The sequence below is a fragment of the Emydura macquarii genome, unplaced genomic scaffold (genome assembly GCF_026122565.2).
Source record: "Emydura macquarii macquarii isolate MOO-44397 ecotype Brisbane River unplaced genomic scaffold, CSIRO-AGI_Emac_v2 contig_1551, whole genome shotgun sequence".
NCBI lineage: Eukaryota > Metazoa > Chordata > Testudines > Chelidae > Emydura > Emydura macquarii.
This window is the reverse complement of record NW_027131688.1, coordinates 10,171,766-10,188,154: the sequence shown is the minus strand read 5'-3', so window position 1 is coordinate 10,188,154 and position 16,389 is coordinate 10,171,766.

The following is a 16,389-nucleotide window of genomic DNA, read 5'->3' as shown; positions in this document are numbered from 1 at the left end:
CAGCTCAATGTCTCCGTGCCCTGCCCTCCCCTCCCTCCTCCACAGGACCCCCATACCCACCCCCTGCTCAGGTCACAGGGGATCCCCTGGGCTTTCCCCCTGCCCTGAAGAGCTGTTCCGTCCACACCACCCTATGCTGCCAGTGGCAGTGCCCTACCCCGGCTCCAGGAAGGCCCTGGCCAGCATGGCTCATGCGTGGCCGGTGAGGACTCGCAGTAGCTGTGCGGCAGCCCAGGCAGGTGCTGGGCTGGGCACCACAGGGCCGCTCCCGCCCAGGGGATCAGCCCCGAGCTGGACGAACGGCCGCAGCTGCCCATCGCGGCTCCAGGCAGGGAAGGTTCTGCAACTGGCTACCCCACGCGCCGCGAGTTGGATTGTCAGCAGCTGGTGCCAGGCTCCCGTCTCCGCCCGCGGGTCCTCCCAGGGCCCCCTTAGCCCGAGGCTCTGGGCTGCAGCCCCTAAAGCCCCTGCGTTAATCCAGCCCTGCCTTGAAGGATGAATAGAAATGACTTAGGAGTTTGCATTCAGCAGCTATGAAAGCTAGCAGTTGATGACTTTGTCTTCACCTTCCCACTAGGGGAGAGAGGACAGAGCAGCACTGGGTCTTATTTGAATACTTTGCAATCTGCATTTGGCCTTCAGAGGACACTGAACAGTCAGGTCTTGTGTCAGTTCTGTGTCAAGTTACATTATTAGTAGTATTACAATAGCACCGAGGAGCCCCAGTGAGGGACCAGGACCCCTTTGTGCTACGCACTGTACAAACACAAAATGAAAAGATAGACTGTCAGCTCTTTGGGACAGTGACGAAGTGAAAGACGAGATAACAGATGGCAAAACAAACACAAATTGGCAGGGAAGTACTGAGAAACGAAACATTACCATACTCCTCCAGGTGACTGGATGCCTGCAATTCCCATAACAGTGACCATGTTGTCTTGTCACTACTTATCGCAGTTTCTTTCAGGGCTGGGAGCTTTTGGAATTGTATATGGTCAATTTCACTATGTGCATAGTTTGGTCAGTTATTAAATCGTTAGCCTTGTAAACAGAAAGGAACACTCATATCTCAACTCCTGCTGAGTTTTCCTTATTTCACTGTCTAGTAAATGGATGGCCAAAACTGTATTTCATAGTAATAAGAAAATGACTTAAGACCCCAAGCCTGGTTGACCCTGTGATGCGTGGCATGCTCTCAGCTTCCATGGAAGTAATTAGGAGATGTGCATGCTCAGCACCACATTGGCTCAGATCCTTAATTAGCAAAACAATGGAGTTCTACTTGAAGAGCTAGGGCAAGCCTTATCTTTTGGGCAGAAAAAGCAGTTGCATAAAATTCATGACTGAGAATTACGAGTTACATGAACTTAAGGAGGGTTCTGTATGAGAATAGTAGAAGCTGTGAAAAGATTGAGGCAAACTTTTATAAAGGAGAATGTGTACAATCTCTGTTACTGCCATGAGGAGAGATGAGATGGATGAAAAGCCTTCTGTGATTAAAGAAAATCATGGGTTCATTGCAAAGGGACGCTTTAATGACCACATACAGCACACATCCAGCTGAAAAATAGAAAGCTCCTTTCGAGGGTAATGGAAAGAAAGCAAAATCACTTGTTAATGAAAATAGCCAGCTGCTTTTTAGCATTAAGAACAACCGCAGCTCAGATCCTGATGTCAAACCAGAGCTTCTGGTAATTTTCCATGAAAGCTAAACAACCTTATAAATCCACATTTGAACCGTAAGGATTGAGCGAGTGCCTATTAAAGTCGAAGACAAAATTCCGGTTGACTTCAGTGGTGCATGTTGGAGTCCTAAGTGATGATTAATAATGAAGACTCCCCAAAACAAGAACAGATGAAAGGAAGCACATGCATCTAGCTGACATTACATTCACCTGCAAAGTTTATTATAGACTAAAATTATTTTCAGTTAATTGTGCATTATGTACAAAAAATTTTCAGAGTCAGAACAACATGCTATAGTTAGCCTTAATCTCTAACGTTCCCTGCTTATCATTTTTACCATGAGAAAAATACAGAAGAACCACTATTTGTTTCATGTATTCTTTTAAACACATTTATTCCCAGGCATACAATATAGTTAGTGATAAGGATGTGCTGAGATCTTTACTAGGAAGTACAGGATATGATGGCCCTGTGTAAGAAATGAGTTATTTTATATTTGGTTAGTAGTATTTTTGGATGGGAACTAAAGCCCATCAGATGGGGACAAAGCCTTTGCGAGCTTCCTTGTTCAAAGCTGGCCAAACTTGCTACTAATTAGCAATGCCCTGCAGTTCAACTGCTTTCTTATTCCAACGGCAGCCAACCAAAACCTTAATGACCTGCAATACCACCAGCTGGGACCTCTACCAAGCAATTGCTGCTGATAAATCTTGAAATATGCATCCAATCAATAATTTGGAAAAAAGTAAGCCTAAGGAGACTGACAAACAAAATCAAGGCATCAGCCCTGGGTAATTTTCACCCTAGAGAAACCGTCTCCAATTATGCAAAAGTCATTGACTAAGAATAGAGCTGTATTTAAGTATTTGTGTGTGTCTTTGTCTTGCACTCCCCTCCCCTCCAGAAATATATATATATATGTATAACATTCTTCCCTCTGTATCAGCAGTGCTTCTGGTAAGATAAGGAAACTGGGAACAGGGTCTTACATTTTTGTTTCATGCTACATAACAACTTTGAAGCAGCCTCAAGTTTTTGTTTGTTTATTTGTTATTTATTCATATTTCAACTTCAGGTTTCACTGCACAGTTTGTGGCAGAGAACTTCGGATAAACACGTCCCCCTGGCAAAATTAATGTCCAAACTTTGCAGCAGCTGTCAGTGCACTCCCCCCGTGTCTCCTGCTGCTAGCGCTGATGAATGGATCAATAGGAACTTGGTGCTTAAGGGTTTCATCTCAGCCACAGTTCCCCCCCCCCGACCCCTCCTTTTTGCCCACAGGACATGACTGGCACTGTCAAGGCTATGCAGACAAAGCTTTTTCTTTTCCCCTCCTGTTTTCAAATGCGCTACGGTTAGAAGGAACATTGTCAGCAAGTTGGTGGGAAGCACAATGCGACAGCTGTTCTGGACTCCAAATGACAAGTCAGCTCCATTCACATTTTTTCAGATGATTTTGGTGTTTACACACTTAGATCTTTGTTACCCCAAAACACTGGCCATTGTCAATTTAACTAATCAGACAACAGTCTATCCAGAGAGAATTCTGAAGTGAGCCAGCAAACCACACACCAGCCATATTCAAGAGAAGTCTGGGATATATGTCCAGCCAGCCTCTCACATACTGTCCTCCTTTTCCTTCCCACTTCTGCATTTTTTCCTTCCATTCTTTTATTTTTATTTATTTTTTTTAAAAATCAAGGGTGAGGTTTTCAAAAGGACTCAGAGTTGGCCTCTCTCTGCTCCCTTTGAAATCAATGGGAGTTTTGACTTTAAAAAAAAAAAAAAAAAAAAAGCAGAATTAGGCCATCACTGAGAGCTTATGAAAATTCCAGTCCAAAGACCCCCAATTTTCAGAAGTGAAGAACTTCCGTGGAACTGGACGTGAGCTGCAGCTGTTGAGTGTTTCTGAAAACCAAGCCCTTTCAGACTCCAAATGGTTTTTCATTTAGAAGATGGCAATGGTGGAATTCTGGCCGTTCAAGATTATGATGGTAGCTTTGTAACTTGGGGACCTTCACTCAATCAATTCCACCCAACTCCTGAGGTCCCTGGCTGGAATCTGCTATGTATTGTCAGCACTGGCCAAGGTTTTCAAAAGTGTTTAAGGATTTTGGTTGCCTGACTTCAGAGGCCTTTAAAAGGGCCTGATTTCTGGAGGATGGGTACTCAGAACTTTGTGAAAACCAGGCTCCTCAGACGTCTCAAGCAGGTACAAAAATAAAATAAAATAATTAAGGTATGCAAAAATCCTTAGTCACTTCTGAAAATCTTGGACTTTATGCTAATTTAGGCACTTCATATAATTGATGTAAATAAAAAGTTTCTAAAAGTGGGAGAATTAAATATTAGATTCATTGTGAATGGCCTATTTTGGTATAGAAATGGAAATAAAACAGATAGTAAAAAAACCAGACAAACCAACCTCCAGACACAAGCACGGTTAGGACTATGGTAGTGCAGTGAGAACTTATTTTCTATCTAACCTCTCTCCTTCATCAAGACATTTTTGGATTAGCCAGTCATCTTTAGCATCAGCTGCAGTCAAAGCAAGAGAGCAGTAAAAAGAAAGATTACTAGACACAACCTTTCCCTGCAGTCAGAGACCTCCCTGACCTATTCCGCAGTGGAGAAAGCCGTAACTTGACTAATGCTAGCTGAGTTGTTTAAACAGATGTGATTTTTCTATGAGAAACATTAGGTGAATGTTCCTGTTATGTCTCGTCTACACATTCCCTTTGGTTATTTTTCTGACCCACAAACCTTGCTAGTCAGTATGGGGGAAATCTCTCCTAAATTTAGCACTTCAAATCCCTTCTCTTTTGCTTTGCTATTTTCAGCCTTTCACTCATGCATTTAAATGCTGGGCTGAGTACAGGTATAAACAAATTTTAAGGAACCATCCATTTAACAACCTGACAGCTTAAACAAATCTCCTCAAAGCAAAGCTTCCATTAGAAGAATCAGTAGCCCTCAGCCTCACAAGGGAATTCATATTCATGGGAGAGCATAATCTCATGTGAAAACCTGTCAGGTTGGCTGCTCATCCTCCACAGTTAAACTGTTTAAAGGGGAAGGAGAGGGTCCCTGGCCAATAATAGTTCGAAATTACCATATTTATGCAGTGTCAGCCTAGCCTATTCATCTCAGAAAATCTAGGATTTTAGCGATACACAGGAGCAATCTCTTATGCAAATTCTACCCGTAAATATGGGCCATTCAGTGGCTGTGTTTTTAATTTGCCACAAGCAGAATTAAGGCCAGAGAACTCCTGCCTGCCAAAAAACTCAAGAGTAATCCTGTCATGAACTATTAATACAGAGCGCAGTATTGGCACTTGGCAGCAAACCACCAAACCCACAAAGTTGTGTTTAATTTGCTATTAGAGGAGAGACCGAGTCTTCTTCCCTCAATTGTTCAGAGGTGATATTTCAGCACTGAGCCCTGGAAAACAGCCACTGCTAAGATTGCAACAAGTATTGAGTTTTCCCACAGAGGTCACCAGCTTTCCTAATCCTCTGGTGATGGGGGAGCACCAGCCAGAGCAACATGAATCTTCAGATTCTGACAGACTGGGAGTCATCCTGCAGATTTCCCTCTAATCTGTGGAATTTAGGATGGTGTTTCAAAGGAAGTTTCAAGAGATTCGGTTTGCAGAGACCGCCCCTGTGCTGTAAATCAGTGCACTTCGTCTTGTTTGTCGTGCAATCAGACACGCAGGAGGGTCCAGTCCTGCTCCTGTTGAAACCCATAGGAGTTTTACCATTGACTTCAACAGGCTTTGGATCAGTGCCACTCACAGGACTGGCAAAAGGGCCAGTGGGCCCTGGCCTTTCTTAGTTGAGTATTAATGCCTTTTAGGCACCCTGTAAAAGAAACTCCTTAGATTTTTCTCCCAGATGGTGGGAGACAATGGCCACGCCCAGTTATTTCCACTAAATGGCATATACATAGGCCTCAGTTTCTTATTTTTTGCAAAGGGGAATTCCACCCTTTCCAGGCTTTCTTCAGTCTCTTCTGATGGGGGTTCAAAAGGAAGGTTAAGTGTCCCAGCTAGGGTGACCAGGTGTCCCCATTTTATAGGGACAGTCCTGATATTCGGGGCTTTTTCTTAGATAGGCGTATATTACCCTCCACCCCCGTTGCCATTTTTCACACTTCCGATCTGGTCACACTAGTCCCAGCACACCCAAGAATAACTTCTTCCCAGAGCCAGCTGCGAGGGGAAAAGGCCAACAGGACCTTCTTACTTCAGGGCGACCTGCACAGTGGTTTTGAAGGAATTCCTCTGGCTGGGCTGCTGAATTGGGCTCACTCTGTCCAACTTACCCTGCGGGTTCGTGGAACTCCCTGTAGGGTCGGGGTGGAGATCCCCCAGATGGGAGTTCCCCATGTGGCTTCAGGCTTCAGTTTCCTGCTCAGGCTAAACATCTTCCCCAGCTGACTGCAGCTTTCTCCTTTTAAAAGGCCTCCTCCCTGACACACACGATGGAAGTGGCCTGAGGGGCAGAACTAGCCCTGCACATAGAGTGTCTCTGGGGCTTTCCTCAGCAGTGTGGGGCCTCCACAGCCCATCGACATACGCCCTGGAGCAGTCTTTGAAAACTGTTTCCAAAAGCTGTTCTAGCAGAGTTTGACCCCTGGCCAGTCCGTCATGTTTGAAAAGGCTCCAGTACTAAAACATTCCTCCCTGCAGCAGTAACTGCCAGCACGTACTGTGAGAGCAAAACGAAAAGGACTACAGAGAAGGCACTTTCTGGGCACAGGGAAGTTTTCACAATGCCACCTCTTGTCCCTCCCCTCCCAAACCAAGGCTGACCAGAGAATTCTGAATCCTGTAGAAATTCGCTCATCTTTCTGGACTCCACACCGTGCTCATCTAGTCCTGGTTTCCTCTGCCCTTCACACTGGTGCAAGCCATGTGCTCCACAGTACCTATCTAGCAGCGCCTTCCTTTGTCTCTCTGCCTCACTGACTTCCCATCTTTTCCCAAATTTCAGCTGAAAGCAAATCTTTTCTCCTTTTCCTGGCTGTAAGTCCGCTCTCTGCTGCTGTTACTTAACTCTCTTTAATGCCTTTAAGTTTTTAGGGCTGCCGGTGGTATAGAATATATTGTACAAAAGATTGTTTCATGCTGTATTATTCTATGGAGGGAAAATTAAAATGCAACTTACTTTTTCAGGTCTCAGAAGCCCCAGCCACGCTAGTGGATTTGATTAAATTAATGGACAAAGGAGAAAATATTTTCGACAGCCTTCTGTTATGTAAAACTTTAGTTAAGCACTTCCCCAAGACATTAAGGGTTAAGGTAGATAATGACCACTCCTGGGCCAACAAACTGCGTATGTTTTAATATAGAGGAGTTTGGGCAAGACCTGTCCTTGTCTCTGATCTTATTGGAAACATCTTTGCTTGTTTCAATCACAGTAGAACTAGAAATAGGTTGTCACACTGGCTGGATTGGGGGTGGGGGGCATTTAGTACATTGTTTGACATCAGTATGTCAAAATCACAATAATTCATGTGAGATTTGCCATGTCAGGTACTGTTAGAAAGGCTATAATGTGCTAAGTAAGATGATGATTTTTATGTTCATGTGTTATGTGTGTAATGGAAGTTATGGATATGGTTGATATATCAGCATTTCAAATTGTGCTGTCTGGATAATGCCCCAGATAGGATGGCTGCAGGGATGGACTGCTTAATGGCCCATTAAGACATTCACAGGTGCAAGGGGCCCAGAGGGAGAAGCCAGAGAGATACCTGATGAGTCACCAGGACTTGTTCATGTGACTCTGGACTCCATTTTGGTTTCTGTGAAATTCCACAAGCAGCATGGCAAGGGCCAGAGGACATAAAAAGCAGGTGCCTGGGATCCATTTTGTCTTCAGTCAGGTTCAGCTTTCAGCCACCTATCTACCTCTGGATCAAGTCATCTGCAACTGAAGCTGTGAAACAAAGGACTGAGACCATCCAGGTACTGGATGTACACCAGAGGGATTATACAAGCCTACAAACTCCACAATTCTTCTAGAAACCTGATGTACATGGACTTTCAAATCATTTGTATGTATCTGATTGCTTTAATCCTTTAACATTTCTCTTATAGTTTGTTCCTTTCTTTTTTATAATAAACCTTTAGTTTAGTTACTAAAGGATTGGCTGGCAGCGTGGTATTTTGGGTAAGATCCAAACTTATATTGATCTGGTACTGTGGCTGACCCTTTGGGGTCAGGAGAAACCTTTTTGGTAAAGAGCATAGAGTTTAAATAACTGATCTCTTTACTGGACCTAGTGGCTGAGTGGGAGCCAGAGACTGAAATGCAGTAAAGGGGGTTGTGTATATGTGTGTGTGTGTGTGTGTGTGTGTATATATATATATATATATATATATTTTTTTTTTTTTTTTTTTTTTGGTTTCTTGATAACTGGTGTGGGGAATCAGAAGCACTGTTTGTGGCTGGTTGGGAAGTCTGACTTCAGTGTCACCCACCAGTGCAGGGAGAATCTACTCTCCTTTTACAGCCTGCCCTGACCTTGGCATTTTCAGGTGGCTGCCCTAGACACGGACGGGTCACACAGGTTACATGTTCTAACAAATGGGCTGCGCTACAAAGCCACTATAAAAGCAAGACGTGTGAATGCACAAACTACAGCACATGGAACAAGGGCTGTGCTGCTGGCATTAATTTTGTGCTACACCAACTATGAAGACTATCAGCTTGATATTTCCTGCCATTTGTTCTTCCACTTTCAGAGCCAAATCCTGAGTTCCTCACCCTGCCCAAAAGAGTCTCCTGTTGATTTCAGGATCAGGCTTTTCCTTTGTTTCAAACACATGGGGCGGTGCAGAACTAATATCATTTTGTGAGTATTTCAAATGTAGCAATAAGAAAGGCTTCGAAGCTGACTCCAGGGAGAATGTTTCCACGTTCTTGAGATTCCTCTGGGAATGCTCCATGGACAGATTTAGAATTTTTATTTCCAAAAACTGGGAAAGTTTCCAAATCCAAGCTTGTAAAAACTTTCCATTTAAAAAAAAAAAAAAAAAAAAAGATTTTTTTTCCCCCACAAGAGAGCCTCCTAATAGACAGAGCCTCTGCAGACACATTCCTACATAACGTGACCCAATGCTAGTTTCCCTGCTAAAACACCACTTCCCAGTAAGAGTAAGACTTCAGTTTGCAATCACGGGTGAGAACTGTCTCTCTAATGGAAACGTGCTCTTCCTATGCAGGGAAATTCAAGAGAGGCACAAACAACAATTGCTCATGACTCTAAAGAAGCAGAGATCCTGGGCCCTCTCCTGGCACCCATTCTGCCTGATCTGGGCTGGAATAGGTGAATACCCAGGTGGCTGTGGCTCCTGGCATGGTGAAATGTCCGGAGTCCCATTGCAGCCACGGGAATGCACCTTCAGACTGCTCTACATTGTGGGCTGGAAGATGACAGCAGCCCCTGGCTAGTTCCAGTGTTGCGGGATGTAGAAGAATCTTACAGCCACCTTTGATTCTCTTCGCCGAGTCAGGGATAGAATAACCCAGATCTCCCGAGTTTCAGTCCAGTAGCCTGTCTGCTGGACTATGCTGCCTCCCTGCAAAAGGAATATACGTTGGTGCAGAGAGGTCTAGAAGAGGAAGTTTTGCTGGTGTTGCATAACTTGCATAACCATTTTGTGGCAGAGGTCCTGCCTCCACTACGGGAGGCAGAAAAACTATTCCACTAAATTCACTGGTGCTGTAGGAGGGGTAGGGATTAGCTAATGTAATTCACTGATTACTAGGTCTGTAAAAGGTTCAAACAGCCTCTCTGTGCAGGGCACCAAAGCCTATGCTGAAAGCTAGAGTGATGCTAAACCTTTCAATCCATTTATGAATGTGCCTCGGGTCCTGTTTTGAAGCAAATGAGAAAATAGTGAATCTTAGCAGCAGGCTGCGAGGCAGGGGTCAGATCTGATTTAGGATGGAGGTTAGCCTTGATTTTGGCCTCAGGCCCAGAATTCAGGCTTGGATTTGACTGCACCAAAATCTCAAGAGGTGTTTCTGAGAAATTTCAGCCCCAAATGGTGTAAGCTTTAGAAGATCAGGTGATCTTAATGATTTTCTACTAACTCAGATGCTGGGGACAAATTAGGTGCAAGTTTCATAATGGGCCAAGTCAATTTCCAGAATCCAGACAACCTCTCCCCCCTTTGCAGACCCCAAACTCTTAAGGTAGATCTGGAGTTTGCATCCAAGGCTCATCTCTAGGAAGAACTGAAATGCTACACTCCCCTGTTGGTTGTGACCATTGTCTGCTGTAAGTTTACACAACGGAGGAGATCTTTAAAAACTATGGGCAGATGGGCACCCAACTCCCCCCGACAATTCTTTGTGCCTTTGAGAAGTCCCTTCCTACATGTGTATCTTACATTTCATTTGACTTGGGCTGGATGGAGAATAGCGCACTGTGTTTCCTCCCAGACTTGCAGTGTGAAATCTTTGCTTGCATATTGCATTGAAATCCTACTGTAGACGTTATCAGGAAAAGAGAATTACCAGTTACTAGAGAATGTATTCCTGCCTGGCAGCCACAGTATTATACAAGTATGTAAAGAGCTGTTGATAACTCACCGGGGGAAGTTTTGAAAAAAAAAGTCTGCAGAGAGAAACCTGTGCATAGAGAGCATGTGTTCTATTTTCTATATTTCTGTGCCGCTCCCCGTCCCCTGTTCTTCCCATTTGCAAAAAAACTGGAACTTTGTTTCTCTGCAGTCAACATTTGTTCTCGCTTGCTCCTCAATACACACTTCTAACCCCGCTTCACTTGTGACAACAGAATGATTTCTAAAGCAATGAGATATGGGTCTGAGCAAAATTCCAGATCCAGGTGTGTTATGGGACTTAATCCCCATCAGTGAGGCAAGAGAACCTAAATTAAGGATGCTCTGCACCTGGGAGTTGTTTAACTGGTAGCCTCACCTCCTCTGTCCAGGAGGCCGAGCTGGGTGGTATAAGTTTCTGAGAGAGAACTAGCTGACTTGAAGAGGAAATAGGGAGAATGTTCTTCTCCTGGGAAGGGGTCTGGCAGACAGTTTGAAAGTAGCTGAAGTCAGTGGTAGAGCCACAGGAGTAGGGTTAATGCCTGTGTTGATCCTGGGCTGGGGGAACCTTGAACTAGGGTTTGTGAAATCCAGAGAATGAGGTAGAACCCCATGCAGGGTGGAAAGTTGGATTGAAAAGTACTCAGGCTCCCAGCAGAAACAGCTGGATTAGCCAGCGCCCTGCTAAAGGGGGAAGAATTGGAGTCAAGCTGAGGAGGGGTAAAAGCTTTAGAAGCTCTTGGTTGGAGGTGAGTCCTGGAGTGGTGAAGGACCTTGTCTTGTGGAGCAGAACTGAGGCGGAGTGAAGGACTTTTTGGTTCTGGCCTAAATCCCTGAAGGGGACTGAACTGCGTGTGACTTGGCAAGATGGCTGACTTACAGAACACCCAGCAAGGCAGCCCAGAAAATGGATCAGCTGGGACTTCTCCTCAGTGCAGAGGAAGCAGCTGCCAGAAGAAGTGAGGGAGGCAAAGTCCCCTATCTCTGGGCACAAGGGGTGGCCTAGAGGTAAGGCTGTGCATTTGAATTTGGGGGAGATTCAAACTCCAGCCTGGGAGTTGAATTTTGCAAAAGGCTCCTCTCTTTATAAGCAGCTGAATCAAAACGCTGCATCTAAAGCCTCCAGCATCAGCACGCTACATTCAAACACGCGGGATAGGTAGGGGTGTGAACTGATTTTTGAAACTCGGCCCATCTGTAATAATAACTTGCTGTGGTCTCTCCACCAGAGTGAGAGTATATGAGCCTTTAAGGCTGGTCTACTCTTACAGGACAGTGACGGTGCTGTCTATGCTGATGAGGGAGCTTCCCTCTCAGCGTAGGTACTCCCCCTTCCTACGAGGTGGTAACTGTTGACAGTAGAAGCCCTCCCATCAATATAGCGCTTTGTAAACCGGGAATTAGTTTGGTATAAATACAGTGCTCCAGGGTGTGGATTTTCCACATCCCAGAGTGACATAGTTGTACTGACACGAGTTCCTAATTCCAAGCCTCTGCTAGAGAGACCTACAAATAAGAGTTTTTAGGAACTCGATATCCTGTTTTCAGTTACGTAGATACATGTGGTAATTGCACAGAGAGCGTGTGATATGCTGTACAGAACAGGAAGAGATTTTAATTAACAGATTGATTTCCACTGGAGGTATCAGCAATTCTTTAACCAGCTACTGTTAGAACAAAAGACACTTATTTGCAAGTCTCCCACTCAATCATTGCTTTTCTGTGGCTTTGCAGCAGAGTTGTGATTTCAAGTGTGTGCTGCAGGGCTGGCCTACATGAGACAGTTTCACTGGTTTAATTTAGGGCTGGCCTACACACCGAAGCTGAAACAACTATATAATAGTTGTCATTAATAGAGGGCAGGTCTGAACCATCACTCTTATTGCAGATAGAGTATCTGATTTGGATTTAATACATTTGATGTACCACTTTAAATTACATCCAAAACACTTAATCTGCAATAAATATCCACACACAGACTTGCACTGAAATAACCACAAGTGTGAATTACATCTGATATACAATTATTTCTATGTGTTTGTGTGTAACCAAGTCCTTTTGTGTGGGGGGGAGGGGGTGTTTTGTTTTTTAAACCAATGTAGTAACACTGGTGCACCAGGTTGTGTTGATATCCTTATTTCAGTTTAAATCAGCTTTGTTGTGGTTTAGTTTGAGTCAATTAGAGATAAGTTTAAGATAAAATTAGCTACCCTTAAACCAAAATAAGAGTGGTTTGGGGTTTTTTTTTTTTTGGTAACTTTAATAATTTTTATTAAAATCTGTGCAACTTCTGCATGGAGAAAAGGGCTACATCCATGATGCCCAGCCCAGTGGTATGTGTCCCCAGTATTGGTACCGCTGGGTTGGGCGGCTAGTACCCTATGCTTCCCTTGTTTACCTTAAGGCTTCATGCAGAGTCTCCATGCACTGCCTGGGCTGACCTCCCACTCAGATGTGCACACTTCAATCAGCAGCAAACTGCTCCGAAGCCTCATCCTGTGATCATGGAATCAGCCCCAAACCTAGTTATTTATTGGAGCAGGCACAGCTGAGTAGGATGCACTAGGTGGGTACTGGCTGTTGTGGCTGACATCTTGGTGATTATTTGTGGTGTTGGAGCACCAAGGAGCCCCAGTCACAGACCAGAACCCCACTGTGCTAGGCGCTGTACAAGACTGAACAAAGTTTACAATCTAAGAATGAGACAAGGGACAGACATGGGGGAGGGGGGTGATACAAAGAAACAACACTGGTCTGCTGATAGGCAATGGTCTCTGCACACGAGTGGCCAAACTAGAGTCATGGTTTTGTGTAGGCAACACAGTTTTGAGGAGGGATTTGAAGGAGCATTTAATTTTGCAGTTCTGTGGGGGTTGGCAGGGGAGAAAGCATGAAGGTGCTTGTCTGAAAATTTAACGAGCATGCAGCGGAGGCTGGCTTCCTGGGGCAGTCGGGCCAATTCTCTGTTTCTGTAGCCAATGATAGGTAAATAGGGCAGGGATAGGCCATGAAGGACCTTGAAAATGACGTCAAGTAGCTTAGGTTTGATGTGATGGGGTTGGGGCGAAGCCAGTGGAGGGACTGAGAGAGAAGGGGGATGTGGTCAAAGTGACGGTCGAGGGAAACTATCACAGCAGCATTCTGAATGGAGATGAGCAGGGCAAGGATGTGGCAGTAATCGAGATGAAAGCCTGGACGATCGTTCTAGCTGTCTGGATGGTTAGGAAAGGCTGTATCTTAGAGAGTGTAGGCAGTAGGAATTGGCATGATTAAGACGCAGCCTGGATGGGAGGACCCAGAGTGGTCTGAGTCAAAGATGATCCCCAGGCTATGGGCCTGAATCAGCGGCAGGATGATGGTGGTGTCCCCAGCGATTGAGAGATGAGCTGGGGGGAACGGGGAGAGGTTGGATTGAGAGATTAGGAGCTCTGTGTTTAGTTTGAGCTGACAGCTGGACAGGAGACAGAGAGAGGCTGAGCCTTTAGTTTGGAGGGAAGGAGACAGGTTGGAAGTAGTGGGGTAGGTCTGTGAGTCATCCACATGGAGATGGTAGTTGAATTGTGTTTGTGGATGAGATTACCCTTGATATAACGTGTTGAAGAAGGGAATCAAGGACTGCGCCTAGCACTCCCACAGAAAGTTGGAGGGCGGATGAGGAAGATCGTCTGAAGAATACGCTGGAGGAGGAACTGGAGAGGTGGGAGAAGAAACAGGAAAGGAAAGTCATGGAAGCTACAGGAGGACAAGATTTCAAGGAAAGCATAGTCAATGACATCGAAGGAAGCTGACCGTTTCCTGCACAGGTCAGAAACCATTGATTTGGGAGGATTCCCTCCCCGCCCATCCACCAGCATCTGAATTCAGTCACTTCCACGAGGCAAGGGATCCACTGTGCCTATGGAGTCAGAGTTTCAAGGAGTTCAGGGTTAGATTTTTCTCATGTTCAGCCCCTGTAACTGGACCCAGATTTTCAGAAGAGCTCCGCTCCCATTTAGGGACCTACGACAGGGCCAGATTTTCAAATGGGCTCAAAACACCCACCCGGCCAAGCAGCTGGTTGTGGGCACTGCACCCTGCTGAAAATTCTGGCAGAGGTCTGATCTGGGGGCAGGGAAAGGGTGCAGAGTCTCACTGCCTCAGCAGAGGTCCCAGTAGGCAGTGTCCAGCGTACCAGCTGCTACCCCTCTTAATGCTGTGCTCTGGGCCTTGGCTGGCCAGTTTTTCCCCCACCCCATCTGGAAGCAACACCCACGAGCTGTTCTTGCAGAGCGGAGGACAAGGAACAACTCCCTCAAAATGAGACGTCTTCATTTGCTGGCCTTGCCTGTAGCTGATGGAAGATAGATCTATTAACGGCTATTAGCCAGAATGGGCAGGGATGCACTGAGTGTCCCTAGCCCGGTGTTTGCCAGAAGCTGGGAGTGGACGACAGAGGATGGATCCCTCCATGATTGCCCTGTTCTGTTCATTCCCTCTGAAGCATCAGACGTTGGCCCCTGTCAGAAGACAGGATATTCAGACCAATCAGCAAAAACCGGGACGAGAGGATGGATGTCTGACAAGACTGAGGACCCAATTATATCTAATGAGCCAAATCCTTTGGTGGTGTGTATCAGTGTAGGTCCATTGACCTCCATAAACTGTGCAGAGGATTTGACCCCTTTTTTTTTGTTAAAATTCTGGCTAGGATAACTTCAATCTAATTAACACCATCTAAAAACAGTAGGTAGGTACTTAGCTCCGCAGCCCTTCATACTCCTAAGTCATCTACCACAGTGGGGGTGATCTTGCAGCAGGCTTTGATGTCCTACGTCTGCCTGCTGTTTCGAAAACCCCCAGAGGTGGAATTATAACAAATAACATTTAAGCGTTACCAAATGCACAATCGGATTAATCCCAGCAATGCATGGACTTGAGATCTAAAAAGACAGCCCTGTGCATTTTAACAGAGTTAAAATCCAAAGCTTTTCATTTCCCCCTAATGACTGGTAAAGGTTACTCTCGCTTTATTTGACAAATGACAACAACACTGCTACATTTGTCTTCTAGCTGACAGCACTGGGTTCCTCTCAAGTTAGTGTTAATGAGATTCCTCCTACCCCATAAACAAAATACTCTAGCAAGACACTAGAAGCATCTCTCTCTAAAAGACTATTTCACATGTGCACGCCATGAGAAATAGGGAGTTCTGCTACATCTCACTGGTTAGGTGCCACAGCAGAGAACTGATGCAACATTGTTCCCAGTGACAAACGCCAGACCGATTCTAACAAAACATGCAACTAGGCATATTTCTTTCTTTTCCCTGACTCAGCTGAGCACCACTTTTCACAAGGATCATGTATCAGCAAAGAAGGATAGGACATGTTCAACAGTTTTCCCCTTGGGAAATAAACATTTCAAATAAAGCTCTGCGTAGGAAGCCAGGAGATGTGATATTTGTCTTGCTTCAAAACCACTTAGCAGCATCCAGAAACCATGGACCTCCCAAGCTGGCATGTAAAAAAGCACAAATGCCTGCATTTGGTTAATGCTCTGGTGCCATTCAGGGCGAGGGCTGTATCCCAAGGGATGTAGAACACTTTTTGCAAGAGCCAGATGAGAGCCACAGGGGAAGAGAGAGAACTAGGTGGGCGTGTGGAGGAAGAGTTTATGACAGGAGAATGCAGCCACCCTACAAAATACATGGAACTACAGGCGTCGTATCCCAGTTTCAAGGTAATAGTAACCAAGTAAACAATGCACAGGATATATGGATGGTGCATATCGGCAAAGAACAAATTGGACATGGAGCATGAACTGTGAAAGTTGTATATTAGCAACAAAAGAATTCTTTGCATTCGTGAATGTCTTCCATGGATTCAAGTGCTTTAAATATGGTAATTCATTACATAGATCAGAATGACCACACTGACTCAGATCAATGGTCCATCTAGCCCAATATCCTGTTTGCTGACAGTGGACAGTACCAGATGCTTCAAAGGGAATGAACAGAACAGGGCAATTTATCGAGTGATCCATTCCCTGTTGTTCAGTAATAACTCAATCATAGGTTAGAGGTTTATTACAGGAGGGGGTGGGTGAGGTTCTGTGACCTGCACTGTGCAGGAGATCAGACTAGA